This window comes from Chiloscyllium plagiosum, unplaced genomic scaffold (assembly GCF_037043375.1).
Source record: "Chiloscyllium plagiosum isolate Xiang-an unplaced genomic scaffold, Cpla_swu_hap1 HiC_scaffold_4, whole genome shotgun sequence".
In the NCBI taxonomy this organism is placed as follows: Eukaryota; Metazoa; Chordata; class Chondrichthyes; order Orectolobiformes; family Hemiscylliidae; genus Chiloscyllium; species Chiloscyllium plagiosum.
In genome coordinates, this window is record NW_028270142.1 from 39294101 (window position 1) to 39310121 (window position 16021).

The window sequence follows — 16021 nt, forward strand, 5'->3', positions numbered from 1 at the left end:
CCCTTGTTAGTTCCATTACATACTGTTCAACAAAGCTATTGCAGATACACTCAAAGAACTCCTCCTCAAGGCTACCCTGACTGAGCTGATTTGACCAATCGACATGTAGATTAAAATAAATGTTTATATGTATAAGGGGGAACTCATGTGATAATTAAAGTTTTAACTAGTAGAATTACATGCCTGCAGTTTATAATTATTTACTTGCAGTTAGAGCCTATCTACTTGTAATAAATGCTTATTGTTAAACTTGGGTTAATTGGGGAATTTTGCATACTTCCATAAAACCTCTAACTTAGGGAATAGCAGGGCTTGATGCCTATCACTCTGTGTCAGTGAGGAGTAATATTTTATTTGAATTAAAATTGGAATCCACTATTGGCATCATTCTTCCACTTTCTCTTTCAAAATGCTGATTTATGCTTGTGGTTCTATACAACAATAGCAGTACCTTCCAAACCTTGTCCAAGTGGTTCCTCTGTATCTGTGAACTACAACAGTGGGCACGACCAGGCCAACTGACTGTGAACTCATCACAGTGAAGCCTAATCCCATCTTCAGCCACACAAGTACACTTTCCAGTCAGCAGGTAATTTGCAGCAAAAATTCTCACTGTTAATTCAGGTCGCTTAACCAACCAAACAAATGCTGCTTCCCTGACAGAGATTAGCACAAACTAGGAATCGAACCTATAAGCTCCTGGTTTAGTTTGTGAAATAACTGCACAGAGGCCAGTATCCCGATACCAAGTCACCTTTTATTTACTTGCACACAGTACATTGGCTGTGGTCAGCCAGCTCGGAGTCAGTCACCTGAACTGAAGAGATTACAATCTCCTGTTTATATTGGTCAGCCAGGGATTTCCTGATTGGCCCAGGTTAACAACCTCAACCAACAACTTCTGGAGGATAAGGTCAACCTGGTTTCAATCACTACAGTTTGTTAATGCTTTCATTCATTTGGCCATCAACGGAGCATTGATTGATGGTTCACACTGTTCTGGTGACAAGATCCCTGAGGCAAGGAAGGGGAATGGCATATAGAAAAGAGAAAAATAAATTAAAATGTTTGAAATACATTTTAGTTAGTGTTAAATGAAAACCACCTCTTTGTAGGCATGTTGTTCAAACCTTTTGTGCTATTCTAAGCCAGTGAAGATTAATAACCTTTCCATAAAACTTTGTTACTTTAACTGCAAATTCATTTAAATACGATTGAATATATGATACCAATGTCCTGAAAACATACTGGTTGTTTGTAAATAGTACTGAAAAATATAATTATATGGACCTACTGTGATTTCAAAATGGATCTACAATTGGTGCATGTTAATACAATGTTTTGTTTCAAATGCATTTTAATAAATATTTGATAAGAAAATTAATAAAAAAATAAAAATTACCACTGAGTTTTACAATTCTGAGGAGACAAATTAGTCTGTTGTATATCTACATTTTTTTGCTTAATAAAAATCTAAGCCCTTAGTTCCATGCTCCAGCTTATAGCCCTCTCTCTACCTGTGTTCAAGTATTTACCAAATATCTATTCCTCTAAGAGTAGAATAGTTGTTTCCTCACTTAAATCCTGTGATAAAACTTTTGTGATTCAACAATCATTGGTGCAATCCATTTTCCTTTCTCCTTTCCTCACTCTCTGATAATTTTAAATTGATGAGCTAGAGATTAGCTCTAACTCCCCACTAGTATTTTCCTATTAACTCTATCAAAAATCTTGTATAATTTAAAATATGACATTGATTAAATCTCTTCCTTACCTTATGACAGGGAATTGTTTATAGCCACCAAGCATTTGTGGGAATGTAGGACATAGTACAAATCAGAACACTGGGGATGCTTGCAAATAAAATAGAGTAATAATAGGTGACATTACTCGACGTATGGACTAGGTAAACCAAATTAGTTCAGGTTGTGGAGGATGAAGCTTAGAATGTACATGCAGAAGCAATAAGAGAATGTGCTATATTAGATCAAATATTGTACAGTGAGCAAGGACTAATTAATAATTTTGTTGTAAAATAATCTGTAGGAAAACGTGACCTGAAAATGTAGAACTTTATATGAAGTTTGAAAGTCATGATTTCATGCAAAACTCGGGTCATAAATCTAATGAATGGGAACTACAAAATTATGAAGTGTAAAATTACATGGTAGATTGGAAATTGCATTAAGAAGTCTGATAATAGCAATGGTTAGAATTTAAAGAATTGCTACATAGTTTACAAAAAGAAATCCTTTGAGGCACAGAAACTCAGAAAGAAAGGTGATCCTACAGTACCTGAAAAGAAAATTAAAGATTGTGCCAGTTGAATGGTAGAGACTTATAAAGTTGCCAAAACAGTAATAATTCTGAGAATTGAGAACATTCTAAAATTCAGCAAAGGAGGTGAGCAAGTAATTAAATAGAACTTTGTCTTTATTGCTAGGGGTTTAAAGTTTAAAAGTAGGCAAGTTTTGTTACAACTGTGCTGGGTATTTGTGAGACTGCACCTAGAGTACTGTGTACTGTTTTGGTTCTTCTACATATAAAGTGATATTGGAGGCAGCTCAAAAGAGATTCATTAGGCTGATTCCTGAGATGAAGGGGTTGACTTATGAAGAATGACTAAACAGGTTAGGCCTTTATTCATTAGACTTTAGAAAACTGAAGGATGATCTTATTGAAACATACTGCATTCAGAGGGGGCTTGACATGGTAGATGTTGAGGTGATGATTCCACTAATGGTAGAATCCTGAACTAGGGGTCAGAGTTACAAAATAAGGGGACACTTATTTAAATCTGAGAAACAAAAGAATTTCTTCTCCTAGAGGGTAGTAAATGAATTCTGTACTGCTGTGTTATGGAGGCTAGATCAATGAAAATTGATAAGTAGGTTTTTGAAATAGCCAGGAGGTGAGTTGGCATAAAAGAGGAATTGAGGCCTGGGGCAAATCAGCCTGGTTGCACGGAGTGGTGGGAGGATAAGGGATTTACTGGCTTACACATGCTCCTATTTCTTATGAAACTGATAAATAAAAAGATAATAAATTATGAAAATAAGCTAGTGTGATTGTAACAGTGGACAATAAATGCTTCAAAGGTATGCGAAAAGATTAGAAAAGACAAATGTGGTCCTATTACAGGTAGAGACAGGAGAATTTATAATGGAGATTAATGACATATCAGAGAAACCTTTAGTCTGTATTGAGTGAGGCAGATACAAAAATCTCCCACCCTCCAAAAATACTAAGGAACCAAAGGACTAATGATTATGAGGAACTGAAGGAAAATAATGCATTTCCCACTACAATATCCTGGCGGTTTCTGTTGATCAGAAACTGAATTGGAGTAGCCATATAAACACTGTGCTTGTAAGAATGGGTCAAAGACTGGGAGTTCTGCAGTGAATAACTAACTTTCTGCTCTTCAAAATCCACCATCTACAAGCACAAGTCAGGAGTGTAATGGAATACTCTCACTTACCTGGATGAATGCAGGTCCAACGGCACTGAAGAAGCTTGAAACCAGAACAAAGGAGCCCACTTGATTCTCACTGTGAATAATATCTTTAACATTCATTCCCTCCACTAAAGAGGCCCAGTGGCAGCAATATGCACCATCTGTAAGATGTACTGCAAGTACTCAGCAAGGCTTCTTGGACAGCATCTTCAGCCCGTGATGTTGATCACCTTGAAGGACAAAGGGCAACAGCTGCATGGGATCACCACTTGCAAGTTGTCTTCCAATTCACAAACCATCTTGACCTAGAACTAAATCATTATGTACCAACATCCACAATGTTATGCTTTTATTCACTGTGCTACCTGGATCAAAATTCTGGAACTCCACACCTAATGGCATTGTGCATGTACCTTCACTATATCACTACAGTGAATCAAGAAGGCAGCTCAGCACCATCTTCACAAGTGCAATTGGGGATAGGTAATAAATGTTGGCCAAGCCAGTGAGGTCCACATCCCATGAGTGAATTTGTAAAAGTAATACTGGAGAAATTAGTAGGACTGAAAGTTAACAAATACCTTGAATGTGATGATCCAGGTCACAAAACATTAAAGGAGATGGCTGTAGTGATTGTGAATGCATTGGTCATCATCCCAGTGGAATCTAAAAAATATACCTTCTGCAATAGTTCATGCAGGTTAGGAGGTAGCAAAAGTAACCCACCATTTAAGAAGGCAAGAACAGACAAAACTGAACTGCAGACTTGTTTGGTTGACATCAGTAATTATAGGGAAAATGCAAAAATCTGTTTTAAAGTGTACCATAACTTAGAAAATTATGGTAAGATGGGGCAGAGTTATCGCTGATTGCTGAATTGGAAATCATGTTTGATAAACCTATTGGATGTTGCTGACAAAGACAAATTTTGTTGAAGCTTTTCTTTTTGCGCTTAACAAGAACAAGCTTGGTAAAATAGGGTGAGATAATCTGCAAGGCTTTATGGTGAGAAACCCTCCAAAAAAACTCAACCAGACTCAGACTTCACCCAAAAAAAAACTATGTAGCCAATCATCTCAGATGCCAATTTACTAGTTACAATTTAAGAATTTAATGTTTCTCTGGAGCAATTTAAATCATTAGTTTGATTGTGGCACGGTGGCTCAGTGGTTAGCACTGCTGCCTCACAGCGCCAGGGACCTGGGTTTGATTCCAGCCTCGGGCGACTCTCTGTGTGGAGTTTGCACATTCTCCTCGTGTCTGCATAGGTTTCCTCCCACAATCCAAAAAAGATGTGCAGGTCAGGTGAATCGGTCATGCTAACTTGCCCATCGTGTTAAGTTCATTAGTCAGGGCTAAAAACAGGGTAGGGTGGGTTACTTTTTGGAGGGTCGGTATGGACTTGTTGGGTTAAAGGGCCTGTTTCCATACTGTAGGGAGTCTAATCTTTAATAAGAAATATTCATTTGCAGCCAGTAAAATTTAATACCTGTGTAATATTTTATAAAATTTAAGTCTAAAACGCACATTATTCGTTTTCAGCCAGTTACCATAGGTGATAAATAAGTAAAAACTGCAGATGTTGGAAATCTGAAACACAATTGCTCGAGAAACTCAACAGCATTTGTGGGAAAAAAAAGAGTTAATGTTTTGGGTCCAGTGACCTTAGGTGATAAGCTATTTTTAAATTATCTTGATAACAATCAGAATTTACCATTTTTGTGAGCTCATTTCAAAGTGAAATTTCCTGAAACCTTCACACAGCAACTGCCCGAAATAATCAGCATTTTCAAGGATGTCATTCAGTATAGATCTCTTGACTTTGCTAACTGAGCAGAACAGTTATTTTCAGATTTATTTATCTTTATCTAGTTTGTGCTGGGTACATGTGCACAATCCTTTATCTGAAATGTTTGGGACCAGCTGGTTTTCGGAAATCAGAATTTTTCAAATGTCAGAATAAGTGACAGTTTGATGGTGAAATTTTAAAAAATCTTACCGGAGGAGCAGACTCACTCAGTAAAATGGGCCTTGAGAGGGAATTGAGGCCTGCCAATGCTGGGCCGCGTCTCCACACGTCGCATCTGAGTGACACGCGGATGAGTGGGTGTCAATTTGGGTTAACTGTTTGCATGCCAAACAACCTTGTTAATGAGAGAAAAACTTCCCCAAAAAGCCTTCAGACTTTGGAGCTTTTTGGATTTCAGAATTTCGGATAAAGGATTGTCTACCTGTATATGCTAGGATGTATTTTTTAAGATTTATCATTGCTGGTATTTTCCTTTTCTTATGTGAGATTCAGTGTTTTTACTTGCTCATTGATTGAGCTGAAATCTTTCCACCCAGGGAGGGCCTTTTCCTCTAGACTTATTACACATACACTTGTCAAAGTCTAATTAAAAACCATATACTTGCATCTTTTGACCTTAAAATTCTATATTAGCACCCTTTTATTAATTGCTCCTTGTCCCAGTATAATTGAATTTTTAACTTTTGAAATCACCCCTATTATTTGTTATTATCACTGTGCACTTCACCTACTGTTTGCTTCAATCTCAACTCCTGTAGCTTGGCCATTGATTTACCTACATGCAAGCATCTCAGATTCCTGTTACCACAATTATAACCTGTTGTTCTCCTGCTGAAATCTATTACAATGTAAGGTGGAACTGATTCATCATCCTTGTGAGCATAAACCAGCCAAGTCACATGGGCCACAGCAAGTAGGTCTGGCACGTTGCTCTAATTGAACCAGTTGGATATTTATAATAAGCTGACAGCTTTCAGTTAGCCTTAAAATGACAGTTCTATTAAATTCAATTTTACAACTTTGGGATTTGAATTCATGACCCCTGAATTACTCGTCCAGTACCACACCATTAAACTGGTATACCCAGGTCTAGGTATTTCAGGTTATTCATTGCTTTTCACTAATACTTTGATTATTAAGTATCTCTTTATTTTTATCTTGGCCTTATGTTGTATTTTTTCCATCTAGATTAATACAATAAAAGTTGAAAGGCAGGTAGAAAAGGTGAATACAGAACATTAATGAAGACTTGTTTGCTCAGTTTACATATGATTAGCATGTAAGAGAACTGAATCTATTTCCGTGTCAACATTGATTTTAGTTCTCATGTTCTAAAGTGGGGCATGGACCCAGTACCGTATTGTATGTGCCACTAATTGAACAATAGCTGACTTAGAAGATAAATATGTTGCCTCGTGAATTCCAGTTATGACAAAGAAACAACAGGATTCATTAGTCTTAAAATATGTGATTTGTGATCAAATCTTGGATTGATGTACATATTAGAATAACCAATATTTAAATGGTAAGATTTACATTATGACAACAAAAGTTTAATAGGTTTCACTCCATATAATTCCATTTTCTTACAATCAATGATCTAACTCAATTTCTTGCCTTGCGACTTCTTGAACTAAGCTCAATTGCTCTCATATCTGATAGTAACATGTGCTATTTATTTTCTGTTTCAAACTAATCTTTCTTCCAGTAATCAAAGTAGCATGATGTATTAATTGGCACTGCAGTCATTGACTATCCATGGGCGGCACGGTGGCACAGTGGGCGGCACGGTGGCACAGTGGTTAGCACTGCTGCCTCACAGCGCCAGAGACCCGGGTTCAATTCCCGCCTCAGGCGACTGACTGTGTGGAGTTTGCACGTTCTCCCCGTGTCTGCGAGGGTTTCCTCCGGGTGCTCCGGTTTCCTCCCACAGTCACAAAGATGTGCAGGTCAGGTGAATTGGCCATGCTAAATTGCCCGTAGTGTTAGGTAAGGGGTAAATGTAGGGGTATGGGTGGGTTGCGCTTCGGCGGGTCGGTGTGGACTTGTTGGGCCGAAGGGCCTGTTTCCACACTGTATGTAATCTAATCTACATGGAAGAGCAACCTTCGGTCTTCCCAGTTTCCTACATCAAACTTGGAGTGCACTACAGATCTTTAGTATTTTCACAGAATGTTAACTCTCCTGACATTTGGTGCTGCTGTTATCTTAGTCTGTCATCTATCTGGCACTAGTTTATTGGAGGCAGAAGTTCCCCATTTGCAAGGAAAAATCTCATATCAGTGTCTTGCAGAATACTATTCAAGGAAATGCATCCTGGTAGGCAGTCCTATTTTGCTTGATGAATAAATCAACCAATGGGCCAATCTTTCAGAATTCTTTGCTGCTTTGACCTCACCCCAATGCAGGTTTAACTGCTTTGAATCTTGCTGCTCACATCAGTGTAGTAACTAATTCAAACTGACTTCAAAAAATTATTTGCATTTTTATGTCATCTTTCAGGAGGGACAGATGTCTTGAGAGTTTCATAGCCAATGGAGTATTTTTTGTACTTTTTGTACAGTTTATTTCTACTGTAATATAGAAAACACAGCAACTAATTTGCACTTAACAAACTCCCACAAACAGAAATATAATAATGACAAGGATTTTTTTTCCTACTATATGGTTTGAGGGATAACTATTGACCAGGCTACTCAGAGATAACTCACTTGCTGTTCTTCAGAGTAGTATTTAGGGATCTTTTGCATTCAACTGAGGAGAGAGATGGGATCTCAGTTTAACGTCTCATTTGAGACATCAGCTTTGAAAATGCTGAGTTGCCTCAGTATTCTATTTCCGTGTCAACATTGATTTTAGTTCTCGTGTACTGAAGTGGGGCATTGACCCAGTACTGTATTGTATGTGCTACTAATTGAACAATAGCTGACTTAGAAGATAAATATGTTGCCTTGTGAATTCAAGTTATGACAAAGAAACAACAAGATTCATCAGTCTTGAAATACATGACTTGTGATCAGCAAACAGCAACGATGTCCCTGTAATCTTGCTGCTTTTGTGTTTCTTGATGATGGAAGCTTTTTCGAAGTAAACTTGGATAGTGTGTTCCTTTTCACCCTTTAGACTTGTAGCCATGGTTTGGAGAGGCAGGAGATTGTGTTTAATGGCAGAGATTCCAATTGAGCTGACAGCTGTGGTCTGGATGGTAATTTCAAATTATCTGAACAAGAAGCTAATGAATTATAAATTTGGGAGCGTCCCTTTTTTTTCTTTATTCCCCTTGGTCTTTATAGTCTTAGGGTGGTCTTTGCATAGGCTGCAATTACATCTGGCTCTTGGCTAAGAAAGGGATAACAATCAGTCATGGTTGTTTCCTCCAGATGTCTATCCAGTAACCTTTGTGCAAAATTGTGCATTTGTGAATTCCAGTTGAACAGAGATTCGTTCTCTCCATGAAAGAATAGGCTGACCATCACTGCCAGACCTGCATGGAAAGCAGGCCATGTGGTAGAATTGTAAACCAGTTTAGGATATGACACTGCAGAATGTTCCATGATTCAAGCATCCAAATGAGACAGGAATGAGAATACAAGAAGTAAAATATTGGATCATGGGTGTTATTTATGCAAAATGTGTTTATTTAAATCATCCCTTGCCTCCATTTCAAAAAAGGTAATAGAGAAGCACATATATGGGGACATAGCTTTAAATTGAGGGGTAATAGATTTAGGACAGATAACAGAGGTAGTTTCTTTACTCAGAGGGTAGTACAGGTGTGGAATGGCCTACCTGCAACAGTAGTAGACTTGCTGACATTAAGGGTATTTAAATGGGCATTAGACATACATATGGATAATAATGGAACAGTGTAGGTTAGATGAGCATCAGATTAATTTCCCCCAGATTGGCACAACATTGAGGGCTGAAGGGCCTGTACTGCGCTGCAACGTTCTATGTTCTATTTTCTAAGCAAGTCATTCTGCATATCCCTTCCTGAGATCTTCCTGATATTTTTTCTTGGATACCTCAGAAAGCACAGATTTGACAGATGGAATGATGAGCTTAAATGATGCAATCAGTTAATCTTCAACTGAAAACGAATGAATCGAACTGAAAACGAATGAATAAAAAGTCTTGGATTAGGAAAGTATCCATTAGATTGTTTTTGTAGCAAATTAAGTATTCTCTTGTGATGCGTTAATATTCAACTTATGGTACTACAGGATGAGTCAGATCCCAGCATGAAACCTGGTCTGATAAATTATGTTTTAATTAAGAATGTAAGAACACAAGAAATAGGAGCAGGTGTAGGCCATGTGGCGCTTCAAGCCCACTCTGCCATTCAATAAGACCATGGCTGATTTTTTTCATAGCCTCAGCTCCACCTGCCCACCTTCTCACTTTCTCACCATAACTCTTAATTCCTTTACTGTTCAAAAAATTACCTATCTTAGCTTTAAAAACATTCAATAAAGAAGCCTCCACTACTTCACAGGGTATGGAATTCCACAGATTCACAACCCTCTAGGTGAAGAAGTTCCTAAATCTGCTCTCCCTAATTTTGAGGCTATGCCCTCTTGTCCTAGTTTCATCTTTGGGTGGAGTCATCCTCTCTATTTCTAGTTTATCTATTCCCCTAATAATTTTATACATTGCTGTAAGATTCCCCCCCATTCTTCTAAATTCCAATAAATATAATCCCAGTGTACTCAGCCTGTCCTCATAAGCCAACCTGAAGAAGGGCTTATGCCCGAAACGTCGATTCTCCTGTTCCTTGGATGCTGCCTGACCTGCTGCATTTTTCCAGCAACACATTTTCAGCTCTGATCTCCAGCATCTGCAGTCCTCACTTTCTCCTCATAAGCCAACCCCCTCAAATCCGGAATCAACCTAGTGAACTTCCTCTGCACCCCCTCTAGTGCCAGTACGTTGTTTCTCAAGTAAGGAGACAAAAGCTTCACACAGTACGCCAGGTGTGGCCTCACCAGCTCCCCGTACAGCTGCAATATAACCTCCCTGCTTTTAAACTCAATCCCTTTAGCAATGAAAGTCAAAATTCCATTTGCCTTCTTAATTACCTGTAACACCTTCTGTGATTCATGCACAAGGACACCCAGGTCCCTCTGTATAGCAACATGCTGCAATTTTTCTACCATTCAAATAAAAGTCCTTTTTACTGTTATTCCTATCCTGTGGGTAGCACGGTGGCACAGTGGTTAGCACTGCTGCCTCACAGTGCCAGCGACCCGGGTTCAATTCCCACATCAGGCTGTGTGGAGTTTGCACGTTCTCCCAGTGTCTGTGTGGGTGTGCTCTGGTTTCCTCCCACAGTTGAAAAATGTGCAGGTTAGGTGAAATTGGTCATGCTAAATTGCCCGTAGTGTTAGGTGTAGGGGAATGGGTCTGGGTGGGTTGCTCTTTGGAGGGTTGGTGTGGACTTGTTGGGCCAAAGGGCCTATTTCCACACTGGAAGTAATCTAATCTATCAAAATTAATGTCTTCACATTTATTAACATTGTAACCTGCAGGCAGACAATCCATGTAACATTTTATAAATTCCTACTCTGGAAATCAAACAATTGTCATAAATACATTGCCTGAGTTGAGATGTCACTTTTCTTTAATAAAACCTTAGGTTATCTCAAGAATGAGACTTAAAAGAAGTTCTGGGGTTTATATGTTCATGAACCAAAACCTGCAACCCCTTCTAAAAGATGAAAGACTTAACAGCAATCTATGTTTGTTCAATATATTGTTTTAATTGCATTACACTATTCTTTTGCTGTAAATTCTGTGCCTTATGATCCTGCCCCACTGGTTACCTGATAAAGGAGCAGCGCTCTGAAAGCTTGTACCTCCAAATATACCGTTGGACTATAACCTGGTGTTGTGTGATTTTTAATTTTGTCCACCCCAGTCCAACACCAGCACCTCCACATAATTATTGGCATGTTATTCATGTCCTCCACTGTGAAGACTGACACAAAACACCCATTCAGTGCCTCGGCCATTTCCTCATATCCCATTACTAAATCCATCATAAATGTGCTGATCAGTCATTGAAACATATTCACATGTGGCTGCAGAATTTCTTTAACAATGGAATACACCTTTATTTCACAAAAGACAAAAACAAACTATCTAGACATAGAAAACAGTTAAGAAACATCTTAAAGTTTTCAACCTACTTCCCAGCACCATTTCCTTACAAAAATTCAGTTTAAGAGAAAGTACTCCTTTATATAAAAAATCTTTAAGTTTTACTTAATTGATTGTCCCCAGTTTCTATCTACTTAACAGTGGAATTTATTTACATGAGGAATCACAAAACTGAGAGATGAATCTTTTTCAGCTTTTAAGAAAGCCTGCAGATTTCTAATCAAATGCTTCTGGTTTAGAAGTTGCACATGCTAAACCTTTATGTTGGGGTAACAACATGTTGCCTGAACTGTTCCAAAAGAAAACCTCCTTTCGTGGAAAGAAACTATACTAGCTTCTGACCTCAATCAGGTCTCCTCTAAACTGCCCTAAACATTTTCGATATCTGGATTTTCTAAATTCAAATGAATTCTTGATTATTCTATACTGAAAATAGGCTGAGCTCTTCAATGTTTGCCTGTCCTAAACCATTGCGTTTGACTGGCATGAAGTCATACCTCAAAGTGAAGCACTGCATAGAAAGTTTGTTCTGCTGTGTAGGCATCTGGCTCAATGACCATCCCAACTCAGTTTTGACTTTTGCAATTTGGTGTGAACTCTTGGCATATCACTCCAGGTGAGCACCTCAGTGTCCTGTCATTTTGTCCTGTCAGTCAGAAGCTTACGGAGGCAGCTGAAAAAGAGAATTGTTGAACCTCTTGGCATGAGGCTGATACACATCTAAGTCTCGCATATGGAGAGCAGAATGAGCAGGATTGTTTCTCTGTAGACATTCACTTTAGCAGACAAATTTCTTTCACAGGGTCAAGATTATTTTTCCAGAGTTCGATAGATTCGGGATCAGTTCCTGCGGATTGGAGGGTGGCTAATGTTATACCACTTTTTAAGAAAGGTGGAAGAGAGAAAGCAGGAAATTATAGACCAGTTCGTCTGACCTCAGTGGTGGGAAAGATGCTGGAGTCTATTATAAAGGATGAAATTACGACACATCTGGATAGTAGTAACAGGATAGGTCAGAGTCAGCATGGATTTATGAAGGGGAAATCATGCTTGACTAATCTTCTGGAATTTTTTGAGGATGTAACTCTGAAGATGGGTGAGGGAGATCCAGTAGATGTAGTGTACCTGGACTTTCAGAAAGCTTTTGATGAAGTCCCACATAGGAGGTTAGTGAGCAAAATTAGGGCGTATGGTATTGGGGGCAAAGTACTAACTTGGATTGAAAGTTGGTTGGCTGATAGGAAACAAAAAGTAGTGATAAACGGCTCCATTTCGGAATGGCAGGCAGTGACCAGTGGGGTACCGCAGGGATCAGTACTGGGACTGCAGCTTTTTACAATATATGTTAATGATATAGAAGATGGTATTAATAGTAACATTAGCAAATTTGCTGATGATACAAAGCTGGGTGGCAGGGTGAAATGTGAGGAGGATGTTAGGAGAGTACAGGGTGACTTGGACAAGTTAGGTGAGTGGTCAGATGCATGGCAGATGCAGTTTAATGTGGATAAATGTATGGTTATCCACTTTGGTGGCAAGAACAGGAAGGCAGATTACTACCTAAATGGAATCAATTTATGTAAAAGGGCAGTACAGAGAAATCTGGGTGTTCTTGTTCACCAGTCAATGAAGGTAAGCATGCAGGTACAGCAGGTAGTGAAGAAGGCTAATAGCATGCTGGCCTTCATAACAAGAGGAATTGAATATAGAAGCAAAGAGGTTCTTTTACAGCTGTACAGGGCCCTGGTGAGACCACACCTGGAGTACTGTGTGCAGTTCTGGTCTCCAAATTTGAGGAAAGACATTCTGGCTATTGAGGGAGTGCAGCGTAGGTTCACGAGGTCAAATCCTGGAATGGCGGGATTACCTTAAACTGAAAGACTGGAGCGACTGGGCTTGTATACCCTTGAGTTTAGAAGACTGAGAGGGGATCTGCATCCATTTCTATTGTCTAAGACCAAAACCTGTCAAAGGCTGCATGTGCCTTGTAATCAATATAGACAGTGTGAGAGAATGTGCTGCTGAGAAAGTGAACTTATCCGTGTTGACAGGTTCTGGTCAAGGGGAGATCATGCCTTAAATATCTATTGTATTCTTTGAGAGGATAATGAGCAAGTTAGACAACGGAGAGCCAGTGGATGTGATCTATTTGGATTTTCATTAGGCCTTTGACAAGGTGCCACACAGGAAGCTGCTAAATAAGGTAACCGCCCATGGTGTTAGGTGAAAGGTATTAACATGGATAGTGGATTGGCTGACTGGCAGAAGACAAAGAGTGGGGCTAAAGGGGTCTTTTTCAGGATGACAGCCAGTGATAAGTGGAGTTTCGCAACTATTCAGATTATACATTAATGATCCGGATGAAAGAACTGAAGGCATTGTTGCTAAGTTTGTAGGTGACACAAAGGTAAGTGAAGGGACAGAGAGTGTGAGGAAGTGGGGAGGCTGCAGAAGGACTTGGATAGACTAGGAGAGTGGGCAAAGATGAGACAGATGGAACACAATGTGGGAAGGTGTGAGGTTATGCACTTTGGTCAGAAGAGTAGACTTGTGGACTATTTCCTAAGCAGGGAAAGGCTTTGGAAATCTGAAACGCAAAGTGACTTAGATGTGCTAGTTTTGGATTCTCTTAAGGTTAACATGCAAGTTCAGTTGGAAGTTAAGAAGGCAAATGCAATGTTAGCATTCATTTCAAGAGGACTAGGATATAAGACCAGAGATGCACCATTAATACTGTATAAGGGTCTGGTCAGATCACATTTGGAATATTGTGGGCAATTTTGGGCCCCATATCTAAGTACAGATGTGATGGCCTTGGAGAGGTCCAGAGGAAGTTACAAGAATGCTACTGGGGATAAAGGACTTATCATATGAGAAATAAGTGAGGACTCTGCGTCTGTACTCAACAAAGTTTAAAAGTATAAGGGGGATCTCATTGAAAGTTACAGAATACTGAGAAGTCTATTAGTAGGAGAGAGCAGTGTTAGAGGACACAGCCTCAGGGTGAAGGGACAATGCTTTAGAACTAAGATGAGGACGTATTTCTTCAGCCTGAGGGTAGTGAATCTGTGGAATTCATTGCTGCGCAAGGCTGTGGATGCCAAATTATGGAGTGTATTTGAGACAGAAATAGATTTTTGATTAGTAAGAGGACCAAGGGTTATAGAGAGAAGGCACAGGAGTAAGGGGTTGACAAACACATCAGCCATGATCAAATGGTGAAGCAGGCTTGAGGGGCTGAATTGTCTAATTTTCCTCCTCTATCTTACGGTATTATGGTCATGGAGTGAAATCTTGGGCTTGAGGTGAAGCTTTCCTGGAGGAGGCTGGTACCTCACTTTGGTTTACTCCAGGTGTACCCTAGAATTCTGTGGGAAGCTAGAGAAGTGATTGCTGGGCCTCTTACTGAGATATTTGTGTCATCAATACTCACAGGTGAGGAGCGGGACGACTGGAGGTTGGCTAACGTGGTGCCACTGTTTAAGAAGGGTGGTAAGGACAAGCCAGGGAACCATAGACCAGTGAGCCTGACGTTGGTGGTGGGCAAGTTGTTGGAGGGAATCCTGAGGGACAGGATGTACATGTATTTGGAAAGGCAAGGACTGATTAGGGATAGTCAACATGGCTTTGTGTGTGGGAAATCATGTCTCAGAAACCTGGACTGAGTTTTTTGAAGAGGTAACAAAGAAGATTGATGAGGGCAGAGCAGTAAATGTGATCTATAGGGACTTCAGTAAGGCATTCAACAAGGTTCCCCATGGGAGACTGGTCAGCAAGGTTAGATCTCACAAAATACAGGGAGAACTAGCCATTTGGATACAGAACTGGCTCAAAGGTAGAAGACAGAGGGTGGCGGTGGAGGGTTATTTTTCAAACCGGAGGCCTGTGACCAGTGGAGTGCCACAAGGATCTACTTTTTGTCATTTATATAAATGATTTGGATGCAAGCAGAAGAGGTATGGTTAGTAAGTTTGCAGATGACACCAAAATTGGAGGTATGCTTGACAGCGAAGAAGATCACCTCAGATTACAACAGGATCTTGATCAGATGAGCTAATGGGCTGAGAAGTGGCAAATGGAGTTTAGTTCAGATAAATGCGAAGTGCTGCATTTTGGGAAAGCAAATCTTAGCAGGCCTTATACACTTAATGGTGAGGTCCTTGGGAGTGTTGCTGAACAAAGGGACCTTGGAGTGCAGGTTCATAGCTCCCTGAAAGTGGAGTTGCAGGTAGATAGGATAGTGAAGAAGGTGTTTGGTATGCTTTCCTTTATTGGTCAGAGTATTGAGTACAGGAGTTGGGAGTCATGTTGCGGCTATACAGGTAATTGGTTAGACCACTGTTGGAATGTTGCGTGCAATTCTGGTCTCCTTCCTATTGGAAAGATGTTATGAAACTTGAAAGAGTTCAGAAAAGATTTACAAGGATGCTGCCTGGGTTGGAGGATTTGAGCTATAAGGAGAGGCTGAACAGGCTGGGGCTGTTTCCATGCTGTACATCTCTGTGACTCTATGACCACTGTATAATTTTTTTTTGTTGACACTCCATGGGTTCCCCACTGTCTGATATGTACTGGATTAGGTCACTGTTCCAGAA

At 39.7% G+C, this 16021-nt stretch overlaps 1 protein-coding gene and 1 long non-coding RNA gene across 10 annotated transcripts in view; one reads left to right on the forward strand and one right to left on the reverse strand.

Moving 5' to 3' along the window:
- The window catches only part of bbs9 (Bardet-Biedl syndrome 9), a 533593-nt gene that overhangs the window by 230236 nt on the left and 287336 nt on the right, over positions 1-16021 (forward strand). The window lies entirely within an intron of this gene.
- Positions 903-5505, reverse strand: LOC148150115 (uncharacterized). The gene is made up of 3 exons (XR_015756828.1): positions 5457-5505; positions 3482-3687; positions 903-1014 (listed from the first exon to the last, which is right to left on the reverse strand). It is a non-coding gene; the product is annotated as an uncharacterized LOC148150115 (long non-coding RNA).